This window comes from Artemia franciscana, chromosome 15 (genome assembly GCF_032884065.1).
Source record: "Artemia franciscana chromosome 15, ASM3288406v1, whole genome shotgun sequence".
NCBI classification, from domain to species: Eukaryota; Metazoa; Arthropoda; class Branchiopoda; order Anostraca; family Artemiidae; genus Artemia; species Artemia franciscana.
Window position 1 is genome coordinate 14,998,136 of NC_088877.1, and position 20,408 is coordinate 15,018,543.

The 20,408-nt window shown below is 31.8% G+C and overlaps 1 long non-coding RNA gene across 1 annotated transcript in view; it reads left to right on the forward strand.

Annotated features, from left to right (window-relative positions):
- Positions 1-4,547: 4,547 nt before the first annotated feature.
- The window catches only part of LOC136036609 (uncharacterized), a 39,324-nt gene continuing 23,463 nt past the window's right edge, over positions 4,548-20,408 (forward strand). Inside the window, exons 1-2 of the long non-coding RNA XR_010619751.1 lie at positions 4,548-4,623; positions 11,720-11,931. This is a non-coding gene — a long non-coding RNA (uncharacterized LOC136036609). The remainder of the gene's footprint in view (positions 4,624-11,719; positions 11,932-20,408) is intronic.

A 20,408-nucleotide genomic window follows, 5' to 3' on the forward strand; every position in this document is an offset into this window, starting at 1 on the left:
TTAATATATATATATATATATATATATATATATATATATATATATATATATATATTATATTATATATATATATATATATATATATATATATATATATATATATATATATATACTAGCTGTTGGGGTGGCGCTTCGCGCCACCCCAACACCTAGTTGGTGGGGGCGCTTCGCGCCCCCCCAAACACCCCCCGCGCGCTTAAGTCGTTACCGCGCCATAATAGTTACGCGCCATTGTAGTTGTGTCCCTATGTCCCACCTGTGAATATAGACAGATATATTATATATATATATATATATATATATATATATATATATATATATATATTATATATATATATATATATATATATATATATATATATATATATATATATATATATATATATATATATAATATGGTTTTAACTACGTAAAACTTGCGAATATACAACATTCTTTGCTGTCCCATTGTCTTTGCATATAAATAGATTGTCAGGTTTACCGACTCTTGAACATGCAACATATAATGGTCCATGGGAAAACAATCTGTATCAGATCTATACCTCATGATTCTAATGATTGCCCTTGAGCTTTGTTGATGGTGATTGCTAATCGACCATTCCCTGTCCCGTGTCCCGGTCGTCATTTATATCCCCCTGTTTCCCCCGGTGTCCCCGTTGTAGTTGTGTCCCTGTGTCCCGGTCTTCATTTATATTCCCTGTGTCCCGGTCGTCATTTGTATCCCGGTGTCCCGGTCTGTATACACATTCGTTTTTTAGTTTTGTTTTTCTCCTTTATTTTTTCCTTTTTTTTCGTTTTTAGTTTATTTAGATTTTTAGATTTTTTAGTTTTTTATCAGTTTTTAGTTTTTTTTTTCTTTTTAGTTTTTTTGTAGTTATTACCTTCTTTTTAGTTTTGTTATTTTTTTTTTACTTATGTCCTGGTCGTCATTTATACTCCCTGTGTCCCGGTGCTTTGTTGATTGCTAATCGAACATTCCTTTTGTCCTGATCGCTTTCTCTTTGAGTGTCGTCATTTATTTTTTTCTTTTTTAGTTCTTTTAGTTTTTACCTTTTTTAGTTTTTTTTAGTTTTTTAGATGAAAATTTTTTTTAGTTTTTCCTTTTTTTCTTTTTAGTTTTTATTGGTTTTTACCTTTATTTTAGCTTATTTTTCAGTTTTTTCCTTTTTTAGTTTTTTTTTATTTTTTATTTTTTTTAGTTTTTTACCTTTTTTTAGTTTTTTTATTTTTTTTAGTTTTTTAGCTTTTTTACTTTTTTTATTAGTTTTTAGTTTTTTTGTAGTTTTTGCCTTTTTTTAGTTTTTCAGTTTTTTTTTAGTTTTTTATTGGTTTTTATCTTTATTTTAGCTTATTTTTCAGTTTTTTCCTTTTTTTAGTTTTTTTTAGTTTTTAGTTTTTTTAGTTTTTTACCTTTTTTTAGTTTTTTTATTTTTTTAGTTTTTTAGCTTTTTATTTTTTTATTAGTTTTAGTTTTTTTTGTAGTTTTTGCCTTTTTTTTTGTTTTTTTTAGTTTTATAGCTTTTTTATTAGTTTTTAGTTTTTTTTGTAGTTTTTGCCTTTTTTTAGTTTTTTTTCTTTTTAGTTTTTTTGTAGTTTTTACCTTCTTTTTAGTTTTGTTAGTTGTTTTTTTTTTTTGTCCCGGTGCTTTGTTGATTGCTAATCGAACATTCTTTTGTCCTGGTCGCTTTCTCTTTGAGTGTCGTCATTTATTTTTTTCTTTTTTAGTTCTTTTAGTTTTTACCTTTTTTAGTTTTTTTAGTTTTTTTAGATGAAATTTTTTTTTAGTTTTTTCCTTTTTTTCTTTTTAGTTTTTTATTGGTTTTTACCTTTATTTTAGCTTATTTTTCAGTTTTTTCCTTTTTTTTATTTTTTTTTATTTTTTATTTATTTTAGGTTTTTTACCTTTTTTTAGTTTTTTTAGTTTTTTTAGTTTTTTAGCTCTTTTACTTTTTTTATTAGTTTTAGTTTTTTTGTAGTTTTTGCCTTTTTTTAGTTTTTTCAGTTTTTTTTTTAGTTTTTTATTGGTTTTTACCTTTATTTTAGCTTATTTTTCAGTTTTTTCCTTTTTTTTAGTTTTTTTTAGTTTTAGTTTTTTTAGTTTTTTACCTTTTTTTAGTTTTTTTAGTTTTTTAGATTTTTTATTTTTTTATTAGTTTTTAGTTTTTTTCTTAGTTTTTGCCTTTTTTAGTTTTTTTAGTTTTTTAGCTTTTTTATTAGTTTTTAGTTTTTTTTTGTAGTTTTTGCCTTTTTTTAGTTTTTTTAGTTTTTTAGCTTTTTTATTTTTTTTTATTAGTTTTTAGTTTTTTTTGTAGTTTTTGCCTTTTTTTATTTTTTCAGTTTTGACGTCACCTGATCCAGTTTTTTCAGGTGACGTCACCTGATCCATCCACAGACAGACAGACAACTTATTTTTATATATATAGATATATATATATATATATATATATATATATATATTATATATATATATATATATATATATATATATATATTATATATATATATATGTATATAATCTACTACACCTAGAAGTTATATTTTGAGATTTTATGATCAGCTTAACTACTATATTAGCCCCCTTGAAATCTCGGTTTGATATTTTTTTCTAGCTACAAGAGTGTCTAGGATAGGAAGGTGTTAATTGAGACTAGAGTAACTTCGGGTTCTTTTCATGAAAATAAAACAAAAACTGTTTTTTCCACTTGAAATAAAGAGTAACATCAAACCATAAAACTATCAGAAGTTATAACGTATATGAGGGGGGAGGGGGCTACCCCTCCTCAATACCTCGCTCTTTACGTTAAAGTTTGTTTTATAACATTAAAAAAGTTTATGATTCTAATTAAACGGCTCTTGTGTTTCAGAATTCGTTCTTTGAAATATGGACGATAAGTCAAACTTTAGCTTAAAGAGTGAGGTATTGAGTAGGAAGAGGTCCCATTCATATATGTATTTTTTTTTTCTTTATAAGTTTTGATCTTACTCCTCACTGTCAGTTGGAAAAACTGGTTTTTATTAAATTTAGTTCCTAACGGTTTTTAAATAATCCCAGTAAATCAAGGGTCTTTCTCAATGGAAAATTCTTTCTCTCCATGGAAAAGCCCCCCATGGAAAGTTATTCCCAAGCAAATCACCCCCCTTCCCTCCATGAAAGTACCTCCCAGACAGATCCATTTTAGCCAAAAATTCCCCCCAAGAAAATTTCTTGCTGACGTTCCGGGGGAAAAAGTGTTCTTGGCGCACTTTCATTTGAAAAGATTTTTTAAAATATTACCAGAAATTCCATCCTCCGTGGAAACCACAAATACCCCACCCACCCCCTGGAAGAATGTTAACGCAGAAAGTTCATTCTGGAGAATTTATTTCATGGAAAATTCTCCAAGGAGAATTTCTCCTGTGAAAAATCACTGTCCCCCCAGAAAAGATACTCTAGATAGCTCCAGCTTATAGAAATTTCTCCCCAAAAATTCTTTTTTTATCTTCAAATGTAAAACTGAGTCATCGAAGAGAAAGTAAAACTAATAAAAATCGTTTTGGCAAATTCCACCTGCGTAAAATTTCCCCTGGAAGGTTCAGTCTCCAGAAACTTAGCTCCCATGAAAAATTCTCCCCATTGAAAATTCTCCCAGCCATAAATCTCCCCCCAGAAAATGAATGCATACTCCCCAATAAGAAATACTATACGTAAGCAATGGACAAGTTTTAGAAATTAAAGACCTTTCCTCAGGTGATTTGGGGCGTCATAATAGCTCCAAAAGCATAATTATTGAGCCTTTCAACTATGTTGAACAAAATTGCCACCTCAAAATTTTGATTTTGACGACTTTCAGGAAAAATGTTGGTGGGAGGGGGGTTTATAGCCCCCAATCTATTTGGTCACTTTAAAAGAGCGTTAAACTTTTCATTTTCATTTAATGAATCCCTTTTCCAACACTCAAGGACTGTTGGTTCGATGTGATCACCCTTGGGGAAAACAAAAAAACAAATAAACACGCGCCTTGTGATCTTTCTTCTGGCAAAAAAAAAGAAATATAAAATTCCAAGTTTCTGCAGATGAAAGCTTGAAATTTCTGCGATAGGGTTGTTAAATACGCTTAATCTGATGATGTATGATTTTTAATCTGTAATCTGATGAAAAACAGGCCATCTTTCTCAGGCTCGTAGCTTTTGATAGGTAATCTTATATATTTACAATCAGCACAACAAGCCAATTACTTTTGTATATCTATTGCAATCGATATTCCGTTGTTTTAGTTTTGGTTGCTATTCAGTCAAGTCGCTCCTTACTTACAGTTCGTTACTTCTAACTCTTTGATTTGAAAAAAAGTTTAAGTTACAGAACTTTTGACATATTGATATGGGTTTTGTATTTCTTTTATCAATGTTCTTGGAAAAGAAGTTGGAAAATAAACTAGTCCATAATGATAATCTTGGTGGAAAATCCGTTAATGAGTTATTCTTATTCATTGTTTGACTTTTTTCTTACCAATATTGTATTCATTACTCTTTTGAGCTTTTAACTTTGGGAACGACCTATTTCTATTTTTAGAAATGAAGATTATTCAGTTTTGTTGGCATCGCTGAAATTCAAAGAGGATTTAGAGGACATGGAACTAAAGACGGGTAAATCAAGTTTCTTTTTCAACATTAAAGTATCAAAACCAGCACCAAGATGACAACATCATAGGAAAAAGTATCAGAGTAAACTTAAAAAAAAATTGATTTCAACGAAAAGTGTGGCTGAACTTCAAACTAGAAAAAAAATCCAATCCTTCTGTTGAAATTATGACATGCTGCTTGAATTCCAGCTAATTATTATAAATTATGCACTTTTTAGTAGTCAAAATTTAATTTTCACTGTAAATGAGTTATATTAATCAACATAGTTTGGACTTCAACAATAGTTTCAGCTTTCTTGAATATCATTTTAAGTTGGACTATATGACGTTAATTATAAAATCAATTCAATTATTCAATTTATAGCAGAAAAAGGCAGATGCTAATGGAATTTTTAGTTTAAAAAGAAAAATAAGGAAATATATTTTCACTTTGAAATGAGTTGAACCTACTTGTCTGAAAAATGAACACACAAAAATTTAAGTAAAAAAAATTGTCTTCTAACTATTACAATCGCCTTTTTTAAATACATTTTTTGTGAGTTTCTGCAGGTAAAAATCTTTGAAGATGCGATCCTGATCTTGCTGTACTAATGGTTAAAGTATATTTCTTTCTGAATTTAATCTTTTACAATTAATAACGCAGATCATTCTGTAGGACTAATTGTTACTTTTGCGATGAACGTTATTTTTGTAACGAGACTCAAAAACGTTTAAAAAAAGGATTTGCCTTACATATGCTGCTTGCGCTGAATAACCAATTATGCAAATATATCAAAGGAAATAAGAAGCCTGTAAGGGTATTTCAGTTCTTTGCGTACACGTCGTCGTAAAGAAACCAACACCATCCCAAGAAAGAAAATTTTTCCAAAATAGTGTACAATTCAACTGGAATCAAAAATACTACGCTTTAATCGCAAGAATAGTTCTTCTAAAACTGACTAAAATGTAACTCTAGTTTGCTATATGATTAATTAAAAAATAGGGCATTAACCCAATAAATTTTTCAAACAGTTCATAATCTTAAACCGTAATTTCATTTGTTTCATTCAACATCTTTATTAAATATATTTTACGCCGGCTTGATGACCGGTTACAAACAAAGCACAAACATGCTTGAAAAAACGCAACCATTAGACAACTATTAAATTATACGACTAACTAAATCTTCACTGAAATAAAAACAAAAAGCAAACAATAAAAAAGAAATATTGATAATAATTACAGAATAATAAATAAAAAAATTAAAAATTAAAAAAGCCCAAAAATGTTTAAATTGTTCTCTCTCGTAATCCTATCCCACGCTCACCAACTATCAGCAATGCTTCTTTAACCGGCTTTTAAATTATGGCACACTACCTGCTTTCCGAATAAAGTCAAGGTGATCTAGACCACCGGGCCCGTGTAGTTTGCTACATGGCTAGAACGAACCGTACTTTTTGGTGACTCTTGAATAGAGAACTAAAGCTTTCAATTTCCAATCATATGAGCCTCCACCAAAGTTTATATAATCGCCCCTTCCATAAAAACTTATATGGTAACAATAGGGAATTGGCATAAATTATAGCCCATTACTAAGGGGTTGGAGGTGACATCATCCTTGGAATAAATATATATTTGAACTTTGGACTATTTTAAACGAAACGGCTTTCTCAAAGTTTTGATGCAATCCATATGGGAGAAAAGTATACAAGGAGGGGAGTTACAACTCTTTCCATTTCCAGTCAAATAAGCTTTCCCTAAAGTTTATAAGACCATAATTCTAAGAATATTTTGTATATGTTAGAAGTGGGCAATTACCGTAACTTATTTTCAGTCAGGTTAGCCTCCTTTAAAGTTTATATGAACACCAATTCCATAAAAACCTTATATCTTACCGGAGCTTAACCTACAGACCTCAGCCCCCAAGATTTGGGGGGTTTTGCTGATCCTGGAGGCATTGTCACATGATCTTTTGATCATTTTGGACAAAATAACTATCTCAAAATTTTGACCGGGTGTATTTGGGGAAAAGAAGGCATTTAGGGGATTTGGTTTCTGAAATATCTTTTGCTCTTAAAATAAGCATAAGAACCGATAATTTCCAATCGAATAAGCCCACTCCAAAGTTTCTACGACCACTCCTTTTATATGAAGTACCTCTTGGAAAAAAATAATAATAATAAAACATTAAAACCTTAGGGTTAATACAGGCAACGGTATAACGTTGCCTCTGATTATTGTTCGTTTTTGATTTTAATTAAATAAAAAAACAATTTTTTAACTGCAAGTAAGCAGTGATATTAAAATTTAAAACAAACGGAAATTATTCCGTATATGAAAGAGGTTGTACCCTCCTTAACGCCTCACTCCTTACGCTAAAGTTTTTTATTGTTTTAAAAAGTAGAGTTTGAGAAAGAGTTAAAAAATTAGTTTTTTTATTTAATTTCTGAACGTTTTTGAATTAATGAATATTTTGAGTTTGGTTCAACGGATATGAATAATTAAAACGATATCTGCATATTTTTTTTGGCTAAATGACTTTCCCACAGCTCTGACTGGATGATTCTGATAAAAAAGGAGTGGGGGATGAGGCCTAATTGCCCTCCAATTTTGGTTACTGAAAAAGGTAACTGGAACTTTCCTTTTTTTAAAACAACGTTAGTATTAGTAATAAATATACGTAAGTTACGCATTAACTTACGTGACGAACTTCTATATTTTTATATTTTTATTACGTAAATGAGGGGGTTCTCCCTCTTGTCGATACCACGCTCTTTGCATTAAAGCTTGAATTTTGTCCCAATTTTCTGATAATGACCCCTGAATAACAAAGGCCATAGACTAAATTGTTGTAATTACTAAAAATACTTCAGCGTAAAGAGCGAGGTATTGTAGAGAAGATAAGTCCCCTCATATACGTAACAGTTTCTGTTCGTTTTATGTTTTGATGTTGCTCCTTACTATCAGCTGAAAAAACTTTTATTTTATATATTTCCTCATTTTTGTTATATAATGCAAGAAAATCCTCCGGCCCCTTCATGGAAATTCTCTCCCCTCCTGATATATTTCTCCATCTCACACACAACCCCCCCCCCCCAAACCGCCCCCCTCCTCAACGCGAAAAAGTCTCCCTGAAAATGCATGTACATATCCCAATTACCAAACAATGGTCAAACTTTGTAACATGCAGCCCCACTCCCTGAGACTCTGGGGATTAAGTCGTCCAGAAAAACTAATAATAGGTTTTTCGACCTTGCTGAACAAATTGGCTCTCTCCAAATTTAGATCCGGTGACTTTGGGAAAAAATGAGCCCGGGAGGAGTCCTTGGTGACCTTTAATTTCTAAGGTCACTTATAAATGACACTGGAAGTTTTACTTTCCGTTAGAATAAGCCCTCTCACGACATTCTAGGACCACTGGGTCGATAAAATCATCGTTCAAAAAAAAAAAAAACGTATCCGTGATTTCTTCTGGCAAAAAATACAAAATTTCACATTTTTGTAGATGAGAAATTGAAACTTCAACAGTAGGGTTTTCTGATACGCTGAATCTAGTGGTGAGATATTTGTTAAGATTATGTGGCCTTCAAAGGGTGTTTCGCCCTATTTTCTAAAATAACACAAATTTTTTTAGGCTCGTAACTTTTGATGGGTAAGACTAAATTTGAAGAAACTTATAGATTTAAAATCAGCATAAAAAGTCGATTCTTTTGATTAACTATTAGAAAATAAACTAAAACACAACATGAATATACAGTTGTTCAAAAGGATGTATCTGTAATATCTCGGGAGCTCCTATTGGCTAGAAGATGAAACTTTGTTGAAATGTTAAAGGGGATATTCAACTCAATCAAAAGCCACTACTTACATCCTTATTATTAAAAGAACCTATCCACAGCACCAGAGGAGTGACCAACGGTATTCAATTGAAACTTTAGGGAATTCTGACGTTGACTTTGAACTAATTGAGTGGACAGTATGCATATCAAGATTGTCAAAACGGAGCATCTACAATATCCTTCAAACATTTTAAAATATTAAGCTAAACTTTCGGAGAAGGCTAAGGGAACTGTTTAGCTTGTTCAAAAGATAATACTTGCATCCCGACTAATATAGGTCATATCAATCATGTCTAGGAGACCGCTAATATCAATCAGTCCGTGGTAACGACTGTAGTAAGGAGCGAACCGGCTCAATAGTAACCAAAACTCTAAAAAATGGAATTTCGATACCAATAGCTATACCAAAATAATCGCATTTTAATACTGCATTTCAATATATATAATTTCCTCAAGTTTAGTCTTACCTATCAAAAGTTACGAGCCTGAGAAAATTTGCCTTATTTTAAAAAATAGGGGGAAACACCCCAAAAAGTCATAGAATCTTATCAAAAATCCCACCATCAGATTCAGCTTATAACAGAATCCTATTGTACAAGTTTCAAGCTCCTATCTACAAAAATGTAAGTTTCTTGTAATTTTGAATTTTGTAATTTTTCGCAAGAAGGCAGATCACAGATGGGTGTTTATTTGTTTGTTTTTTTTTTTTTTCAGGGGTGATTCTATCAACCCAGTGGTCCTAGAATGTTGCAAGAGAGCTCATTCTAACAGAAATAAAAAGTGCTAGTGCCGTTTTTAAGTGGCCAAAAAATTGGAGAGTACATAGGCCCCTTCCCACGCTAATTATTTTCCCAAAGTCAATGGATCAAAATTCTGCGATAGCCATTTTATTCAGTGTAGTCGAAAAACCTTATAGCTATGTCTTTTGGGATGACTTAATCCCCCACAGTCCCCTTGGGTGGGGCTACAAGTTACAAACTTTGACCAGTGTTTACATATAATAATGGTTATTGGGAAGTCTGCAGACGTTTTCAGGGGGATGTTTGGTAGGGGGGAGGGGCTGAGAATAGGGGAATATGTTTGGGGAACTTTCCATCGAGGAATTTGTCATGGGGGAAGAAAAATGAAGGGAGTGCAAGATTTTCGAGAATTATTGAAAAACAATGAAAAATAAATAAGAAAAAGTTATTATGCATATCAGGGATTCACCTCCTTCTAATACCTCAATCTCTACGCTAAATATTTTTAATATTTCAAATATTTATTCTACGGCTTTTGTGATTCAGGGGTCATTCTTTATGAATTGGGACAAAATTTAAGCTTTAGTGTAAAGAGCGAGGATCTGACAAGGGGGCGAACCCCCTCATATATGTAATAAAAATATGAGAATGCAAAAGTTCGTTACGTAAGCTAATTTATAAGTTACGTATATCTTTTACTAATAAAAACATTCGTAAGAAATTGAAAATTCTTTTTGCCTTTTTAAGTAACCAAACCTTTAAGGAAGGCAACTAGGCTTCCTCCCCTGCTATTTTTTTCTCAAAATCATTCGATCAAAACTACGAGAAAGCCATTTAGTCGAAAAAAATAAATATGCAAATTTTGTTTTAATTATTCCTCCACGGAGAGCCGAAATCTAAAATGAATTGATTCAAAAATATTCAGAAATTAAAAAAAAAAATTTTTTCTGTTTTAAAAAAGCTTTTTTTTACTGTTTTAAAAAGAAGAGTTGATTGGAAGAGTCAAACTTTAGCGTAAAGAGTGGGGCGTTGATGAGGAAGCAGTCCCTTTCATATACGAAGTAATTTCTGTTCGTTTTAAGATTTAATGTCGCTCTTTACTTTCAGTTAAAAAAACTTGTTTTTTTTATTTATTCATTAAGCTAAAACGGTTTGTGAACCTTTTATTATCTATTACAACATTTGAGCTTTATAAAAAAACAAAGCAATTATATTTTAACATTTTTTAAATACAATATCAAAAAATACTATTAAACAAGATCATGAATTTTGAATTCCTAGGAATTTAAAGAATTGGTATCATTTTTTTTGAACAATTTCTTTGTTTTCTTGTTTTTTCTTGTCATCTTGATTTAAAAATGATTATATTTAATTTTATTGTCAGTGTTTTGAGCTATTAGCCTACAGTACAATTTTACAAACGCATAGAGTTTTAAAATAAAACCCAAATGACGCAATCAGCTTTAAAAAAGTTTAAAGTTAGAGGAGGGAATATGTAGCCTAATTTCTGTTCGTGGTAATTTTGTTGACTTGGGTGTTGAATTTTCTCTTGATAATTCATTTTATTTCTTCTCCTTTCAATATATTCAAGAAAAAAATAAGTTCTTTTAACTGAAAGTGAGGAGCAACATTAAAACTTAATACAAACAGAAATTATTCCGTGTATGAAAGGGACTGTTCCCACCTCAACACTCCGCTCTTTACGTTAAAGTTCTTTATTGTTTAAAAAATAGAGTTTTGAGAAAGAAACAAACTAAATGTTTTTTAATTAATGTATTTTTTTATTTTGGTTCACCGTACATGAATAATTAAAACGAAATTTACAGATTAGTTTCACTTTATTTTGCTAAATGCCTTTCTCAAAGTTTTGATCTGACGATTTTTAGGAAAAGGGGCGGGGGAGGGAGTCTATTTGCCCTCCAATTTTTTGGTTACTTAAAAAGGCCAGTAGAACTTTTAATTTTGTTTACGAACGTTTTTTACTGTTTTAAAAAGAAAAATTGAGAGAAAGAGTCAAACTTTAGCGTAAAGAGCGGGGCGTTGATGAGGAAGCAGCCTCTTTCATATACGAAGAAATTTCTGTGCGTTTTAAGTTTTAATGTCGCTCCTTACTTTCAGTTAAAAAAACTTGTTTTTTTTAATTTAATTTTTATTAAGGTTTTATGACTCTTAGGGGGTGTTTCCGCCTAATTTTTCAAAATAAGGTAAATTTTCTCCGGCTCGTAACTTTTGATGGGTATAATTAAACTTGATAAAACTTATATATTTGAAATTAGCCCAGAAATACAATTCTTTTGATGTATATATTGGTATCACAATTCGGTTTTCTAGAGTTTCGGTTACTGTTTAGCCGGGTCGCTCCTTAGTACATTTCGCTACCTCGATCTGTTTGATATTGATCCATCTGTATCAGTGTCTGTTATCTTTATCTGATAATTTATTTTAGTTTCTGTTGTTTTTTATTAATCGGATTTTCAGTTTGGATTATTTTTGTATTTTATTTTTGCTCGTCTTTGATTTTTTTTCTTTTTTTTTATTGCAGCTAAAGTCGAACAGACCCCAAGAGATAAAAGGATGGAAAAATGTCAAACCCACCATAACATGAATCTTTTGTTAACTAGCTAATTTCTGTTTGGTCGGAGTATTTTCTGGGCGGAGTTATGTCAAAAAATTCAGTTCTTGTTTAGGCCTATATATTAGGCCCTGGCTGTTTATCCGCATTCAAAAGGAGAACTATTATTGGATAGTGAAAATGTATGTATTCTTAGCTTGTTAATTAACTCATGTTTCTTAAAAAGAGTGTTTTGAGAGATAACTAATCAATGGGTGTCAACTAGTCAGTGAAATAGGCGTTTCACAAGTTTTCAACTGCTAGCTCGATTTGGGGTTTGATACACTAACGACAGTATAAAAATAAAAATAAAATCTCTCCTTAAGTAAGAATTCAAAATAAAACACGCTTTTCTTGCACAGACTGTTGACATATTCTAGGTTTTTTCTCCCCGTGCACTTGAACTCAATATTTCTGAAGAATTCAGCCTTTTAACACATTACAGTGATAAAAAAAAATCGTTTGGAGAGTTCATAAAATTTAGCATGAGCCAAAATCTATTCCACTATTTGCTCTTATACTATTTGTCAGTAATTATAAATTATAGTTCTATTTCAAACTTTGTGGTTGCAACAAAATTCAATATTTCGAAGGATTTGGGAGAGAAATAATACATAGTCCCGTCTTTTCTAATTCCGCTTTTTAGCAATTTATCAGGAATCTAAGAAATTTGAACAGTTTGGGTCTTGTCCAATACTAAATATATTTTGAGACATAATATGACCGATCTGGATGATCAATTCATTCTCGTTTGAATAAAAAAAACGAAAAACAGGGGGTCGATTGCACTTCCTAATATGTTCGACAGTAATGTTCGTACAAATATACCTAATTTAAAACCTTATCAACAAGTAAATAGGTAAGCTTAGATAATGGCAGAATTACGAAAATGTGCGAAAAAAGTTCCTTTTCCGCCAAATTTGGTCAGGTAGCCTATCAGGTTTCCCTGACAGGTAAGGAAAACCCTCCTAAAATCTATCTCAAATCTATCTATCTTATTTTACCTCCTAAAATCTATCGGTTCAATATAAGGTTTTCTTGTTTTAAATTCTTCAAAAAAATAGGATATGAATACACTTCTCTAAATCCGCAATTAGGAAAGAAATGAAATAACTGAACAACAAAAAATCATAGAAATCTAGGAACTTTTTCATTGAAAAACATGAAAAGAAATCATCGAAAATGAAAATAAAACTTAATTATTTTTATAATAATATTCGTACTATAGCTAGATAGGTCAAACCGGTTGTACTTTAGTCATATAAGTTATTAGGGGGAAGGATCAGCTCCAGGATTAATTTAATTGTTTCAATTTTTCAATTCCAATATCTAGATCAAAACTCCAATATAGGTTCTAATTCTCTTATTTTTAATTGAAACGCCTAGTGAGCGCTGATGAAGTCCCTTTCTTTACGTTTTGGATTCAGATACTATCCCATAAATGTAGAGCTGCCTCTATGTACAATACCATGCTGACTGATCACTATTTTCAAAAAAGCCTTAGCAGTTTAGATAATCCTAGCAATAAAATCCTTTTTGAAGAAACTTCCCTTATAAGCAATGATTTAGGCATAAAATTAAATAAGGATTCGGGAGGATTTTCACTTATTACCTTATATAAAAATTTAACTAAAAATGATTTAACTAACTATATTTAACAAGCGCTAAGAACCAAGGTCGGAGGAGCCAGAGCTCATATGGTGTGAGCTAAAACTCCAATGTAGCATCTATTTCTGATATTTTTATTTGAAACGCCTAGTAAGCGCTGATTAAGTCTTATTCTTTACATTTTGGATTCACATACTAACCCATAAATGTAGAGCTGCCTTTATGTAAAACACCATCGTGACTCATTTCTAATTTTCACTTTTCTAAATATTTCTTTCAACCAACACCAAAAAAAGATTGAACATAAATGCGCTGACGATTGTTACTGTTATTAGTTGTATTTCACGTAACGATAGCGCCGCTTTTGTGACATTTATCTGTGCATCAGTGTGCTGTACGAAATGTCTGCTACAAGTAGAACAAAGTGTATCTGAAAAAAATATGTATATTTCTCTCACAATTTAGAAATTTTATGCTCGTGAATAAGCGGTGCCAACTCATACTCTTTGTATATCGTTATCAGTTTTAATAGGCAGGACTAAAAGACCCATCTTTGCTTGGTGAAGGGAATTTTAGACGGAAAAACAGCCATTACCTCCCTTCCCTTCAGAAATGTATAGCTCCTATACGATAATTTACAAAAAAAGTTATAATTTTTCTAGATTTCGTTTTTTTTTCAAGAAGATACAAAGGGGTAAAGTAATTTTGAGACTCTAGGCGTCAATTTTCCCATCCAATTGGCATCACTGGCGAATTTTAATTGATGTAAAAATTCTACCACGAGACTGCCAACAAATATTCAGATTTTCTGAAGATTCTTAGTCAGAAACAACAAGTAGAACAATGGAGAATTTTTTATATGAGACAGTGGAACGAAACTTTATATGGATATTTCGACCCTATATCCAAAGGTAGTCCTCAGCAAAACGAATGAAGAAAAAAGAATATTAATCAATTCAAATTACGGTATAATCTTTAAAATTGAAATATTTTCAAAACAGCCCTAGAACTTCAGATAATCCTAACCATAAAATCCTTTTTAAGAAACTTCTCTTATAAGCAATGATTTTGGCATAAAACAGGTTGTTCGAGAGGCAATTGAAATTAGAGTCAAAATAAAAAGTAATGTTTTTTTAAATGAGGATTAGGGGGAACATTCACTTAATACCTTATATACAAGTCTAACTAAAATGATTCAAGTAATTATGTTAATAAAAGACAGTAAAAAATTCCACTCAACTTTTTACGGATGGACCTTCTAGACTGGCTGCCAAAAGGAAAGATTGACATTTGGAGCTTCTTTGTATATGTTTTTAATTCTGTTTGAAAGAATTATCTTTCTCCAAGTGGCTTGATGACCCTGTCCTGGTTAAAATTCCTTGAAGTAATGATGCTAGGGTTGTTTTGAAAATACTTTAGTTTTTTAAGATGGTATTTTAATGTGTGTTCTTTTATATTTGTTTTTTTTTTTTATTTAGATATAGGGTCGAAATATTCATTTAAAGTTGCGTTCCACTGTATTATATAAAAAAAATTCCCTTTTGTTCTACTTATTTATGATGGGAAGGCAAGTCTTCGTCGCTATTTACGTCTAGCTTATAGGGAACGTTTGACCTATGATATATTTTATATTGTTGGCTTACGCAAAAAAACGCAAATATTATCAATCAACAAAAATGCTTAGAGTCTTGCAAAAGTGAAAACCTTATTCGTAAGTCTTAAGGTATGAATTACATTTAAATAAGCCTCGCTCTTTGCGTTAAAGTTTCACTCTTTCTCTCAAAACTAATTTTTAAAACAGTAAAAACTTTAGCGTAAAAAGAAGGGCATTGAAGAGGGAACATCCCATTTCACAAACGGGATAATTTCTGTTCGTTTTAAGTTTTAATGTTGCTCCTTACTTTCAGTTTAAAAAAAACTTCTTTTTTTGTTTTGTTTTGATCGAATGATTTTGAGAAGAAAGGATTGGAAGGAGGCCCAGTTGCCCTCCAATTGTTTGGGTACTTAAAAAGGCAACTAGAACTTTTAGTTTTTTACGAACGTTTTCATTAGAAAAGATATACGTAACCTACGAATTAGCTTACGTAACAAACTTCTATATTCGTATGTTTTTGTTACGCAAATGAAAGGGTTCGCCTAATCATCAATACTTCGCTTTATACACTAAAGCTCAAATTTTGTCCCCTGATTTACAAAGGCCGTAGAATAAATAGTTGAAATTACTAAAAATACTTTAGCGTAAAGAATGAGGTATTAGGAGGAGGTGAACCCCTTTTACGCGTAATATTTTCTGTTCGTTTTATGTTATAATGCTACTCCTCACTTTCAGTTGAAAAACTTTTTCATATTTATTTTTTAATTTTTTTTTTAAATAATACTAGAAAATACTGCACCCCCATCATGGAAATCTTTTTCCCGTGACAAATTCTTCCATGGAAAGCTTCCCCCACATAACCCCCTCTTCTCGGCCCCTCGTCCCAACCAAAAATCCCCCTGAAAACGTCTCTACACTTCCCAATAACCATTACTATATGCAAACACTGGTCAAAGCTTGTAGCTTGCAGCCCTTCCCATGGGGACTTTGGGTGAGTAAGTCGTCCCCAAAAACATAATTATAAGGTTTTTCGACTATCTTGAACAAAATGGCTATCTCAGAATTTTGATCCGACAACTTTGGGAAAAGATGAGCGTCAGAGGGGGCCAATGTGCCCTCCAATTTTTTCGGTCACTTAGAAAGGGCACTAGAACATTTCATTTCCGTTCGAATAAGCCCTCTCGCAAAATTCTAGGACCACTGGGTCGATACAATCACCCCTGGGAAAAAAACAAACAAATAAACACGCATCCGTGATTTGACTTCTGGCAAAAAATACAAAATTCCACATTTTTCTAGATAGGAGCTTGGAAATTGTATAGATGGGTATTCTGATACGCTGAATCTGATGATATGATTTTCGTTAAGATTCTATAATTTTTGGGGGCTGGTACTTCCTATTTTCTAATATAGGTCAAATTTTCTGAGGCTCGCAACTTTTGACGGGTAAGACTAAACTTCATAAAACTTATATATTTAAATCAGCATTAAAATGACATTCTTTGGATGCAACGATTGGTATCAAAATTCAGCTTTTTGGAGTTTTGGTTACTATTGAGCCGGATCGCTCTTTACTACAGTTCGTTACCACGAACTGTTTAATAGTAAAAAAATTGCATTTATTTTAAGGCTTTATATAACTAAAATGTTTTTTTTTCATTAAAATTACATGCAGTGATGTATCAGTGCAAATCGGCTATTATACAGTGTTGGCATTTATTCATTTTATAGGCAGCAAAGAAGGGTGATATCTGAAATTTTGTATTTAAATGCCTCCAAATCCTGACTCTCATTCAGTCTTGAGATAATTATAAAATAGGTTTTGGGGAGGGGGGGGAGGTAGAGATCGATATCTAATCCCTCTTGAATCCTAGAAACATTTTTGGTCTACATCTTTAATATCAAACAGTTCGTGGTAACGAACTGTAGGAAGGAGCGACCCGGCTCAATAGTAACCAAAACTCTAAAAAATGGAATATTGATACCAATACCTACATCAAAAGAATCGCATTTTAATACTGATTTTAAATATATAAGTTTCATCAAGTTTAGTCTTACCCATCAAAAGTTACGAGCCTGAGAAAGTTTGCGTTATTTTAGAAAATAGGGGGAAACGCCCCCTAGAAGTCATAGAATCCTAACGAAAATCACACCATCAGATTCAACGTATCAGAGAACCCTACTGTAGAAGTTTCAAGCTCCTATTTAGAAAAATGTGGAATTTTGTATTTTTTTGCCAGAAGGCAGATCACGGATGCGTGTTTATTTGTTTTTTTTTGTTTTTTTTCCCAGGGGTGATCATATCGACCCAGTTGTCCTAGAATGTTGCAAGAGGGCTCATTCTAACGGAAATGAAAAGTTCTAGTGCCCTTTTTAAGTGACCAAAAAGATTGGAGGGCACCTAGGCCCCCTCCCACGCAAATTATTTTACCAAAGTCAACGGATCAAAATTCTGAGATAGCCATTTTATTCAGCGTAGTCGAAAAACCATATAACTATTTCTTTGGGGACGACTTACTCCCCCAAGGCCCCATGGGAGGGGCAACAAGTTACAAACTTTGACCAATGCTCACACATAGTAATGGTTATTGGGAAGTGTAAAGGCGTTTTCAGGAGGATTTTTTTGGTTGGGGGAGGGGTTGAGAAGAGGGGGATATGCTGGGGGAACTTTCCATCGATAATATGTCATGGGGGAAGAAAATCTCCATGAAGGGAGCGCAGGATTTACTAGTATTATTTAAAAACACAATGAAAAAATAAATATGAAAAAGTTCTTTCAGCTGGAAGTAGGGAACAGCATTAAAACTTAAAAAAAACAGAAATTATTACCCATTTGAGGGGCTCACCTCCTCCTAATACCTCGCTCTTTACGTTAAAGTATTTTTAGTGATTTCAACTATTTATTCTTCGGCTTTTGTGATTCTGGGGTCATTCTTAATGAACTGGGACAAAATTTAAGCTTTAGTGTAAAGAGCGAGGATCTGACAAGGGGGCGAACCCCCTCATATATGTAATAAAAATATGAGAATACAAAAGTTCTTTACGTAAGCTAATTTATAAGTTACGTAAATCTTTTACTAATAAAAATATTCGTAAGAAATTAAAAGTTCTAGTTGCCTTTTTCAATGACCAAAAAATCGGAGTGCAACTAGGCTTCCTCTCCCGCTCTTTATTTCTCAAAATCATTCGATCAAAATTATGAGAAAGCCATTTAGCCAAAAAAAAAAAATGCAAATTTCGTTTTAATTATTCCTCTGCGGAGAGCCAAAATCAAAACATGCATTGATTCAAAAACGTTCAGAAATTAAATAAAAAAAAACAAATTTTTTTAACTGGAAGTAAGGAGCGACATTAAAACTTAAAACGAACAGAAATTACTTCGTATATGAAAGAGGCTGCTTCCTCATCAACGCCCCGCTCTTTACGCTAAAGTTTTTTACTGTTTTAAAAAGAAGAATTGAAAGACAGAGTCAAACTTTAGCGTTAAGGGCGGGGCGTTGATGAGGAAGCAGCCTCTTTCATATACGAAGTAATTTCTGTTCGTTTTAAGTTTTAATGTTGCTCCTTACTTTCAGTTAAAAAAAACTTGTTTGTTTTATTTAATTGGTATCAGAGAGGGCTTAATAGTGCCTTTGTTAATATAATGGGGCTAACATGGGCTGGGATTAATATATGGGCTCTTAATAAAGCCTTAATAAGGCTTTTATTTAGAACCTATTCAACAAAATTTCTCATCAATGAAAACTTGACGAAGAATTCAAATTTTGTCCAAAACTATAATTAAACCACAACATTTTGATTCTTAAGCAAAAAAACAAAACCTGAAAGTTTGGGACGTTAATAATCAATTTGGAATTTTGAGACATCTAAATTAACACTAAGATATTATGGAAACAAAAACTGAAATTATTTATATATTTTTTTAATTTTAAAAGTTCCTTTTTTTAATTTTAATGGCCGTATTTAAATGTAAGTTACTTTTAAGCATTTATGTTTTGCTGAGGACGGCCCTTGGATATAGGCTCGACATATTCATTCAAAGTTACAATCCCACTGTCTACGGGAAAAAATTCCCTATTGTTTTACTTGTTGTTTGTGCTTATCTTTCAACAAAGTAGTATGGAACTAAAAATAAAAAGAAGAACAATACATGATACTATAATAATCCATTGTTTTGTTTCCGACACTAATCAACAAGAATAATGTTTTCATAGAGATAAAGCAAAGTTGAAGCAAAGCACTTACAGCAATTATTGTTAAATGCGATTTATACCCGCAAAAAAAAAAAAATCTGAATCATTACATTTCCTTTTGAATCTTAAAAGTTAAAGCTTTTTTGAAGACAGCCAACCCAGTCAAGGGTTCCCGCAAAAAAATTTCCAGGGGAGGGGGTGTTTAAAGTAAAGGAAACTCAGATTGAAACCAGATTATCAGATTATAAAAAAAAACATCCGACATTTTTTATCATGATCAACCCCTCTTTAGGCTGTTTCCATTCTTTTTCTATAATTATGTAAATTATTTTATTTACTATTAACTTGGATTTTTAATTTAAAATTCGAAACAAATACATGTTTGGACTCACCAAAAAGGCTGATTCTTTGATTTAACATTATCAATTTCTAAGTTAATATGGTTTTGTTATTGGTTAAGATCGCTTTATACATACCATTATTTACTTTGAAGAATTTGATATTTGTTTTCCTCCAACTTCATCATATAGAAAAAATGAAAGGGTCATTTAGTCTTAAAATAAAACTCATTTTGCTTCTGTCAAGGGTCAAAACTTATTGGAGGCGGCTTGAACATGGTCCGACATATATTTTTCCATGGTATTTTTGACTCTGCTCTTTTTTCTTTTGCTAACTCGTAAATACATTATAGTCCTATATTTCTGCTCATGAGCCCGCCCCAAGAAAAGAATGTTTATTTAGTAGTAGAAATACTCTTAAATAACCATCAGTGAATAAACGAATAAATAAAGGCTCTCGATCGGTTAAATCTAAATAGATTTCACAATGTCCACGAAATACATGGGTGCTGGCAGAGGGGAGAGGGGTAAGGGGGGCTGAAGTTTCCCTGGAAACTTGGAATTATAAAGTATTTATAGGAAAACCAAAGGAAAGAGAGCAGACTAGGGAAGAACCATTGAAAAAATGTATTTGTCCCATTGTTGGCTGCCTGCTAATAGAATTTGGCACTTAATAAGGAAAATTTAAGTTCTAATTTGTTACTGAGTGACCACTTTCCATTTTTCCACAAGTATTTTTTCCATACAAATTGGCTGGAGTAGTCAAAAAAAATTATCAAATTCTTTATAGTAATGAGTGGTGAGTTAATAACGATCCTTATAAATAACAAACTATAAAAGCCTAACTTTTAGTAATATTCAATCAAAGAATCAGCTTTCCATGATGA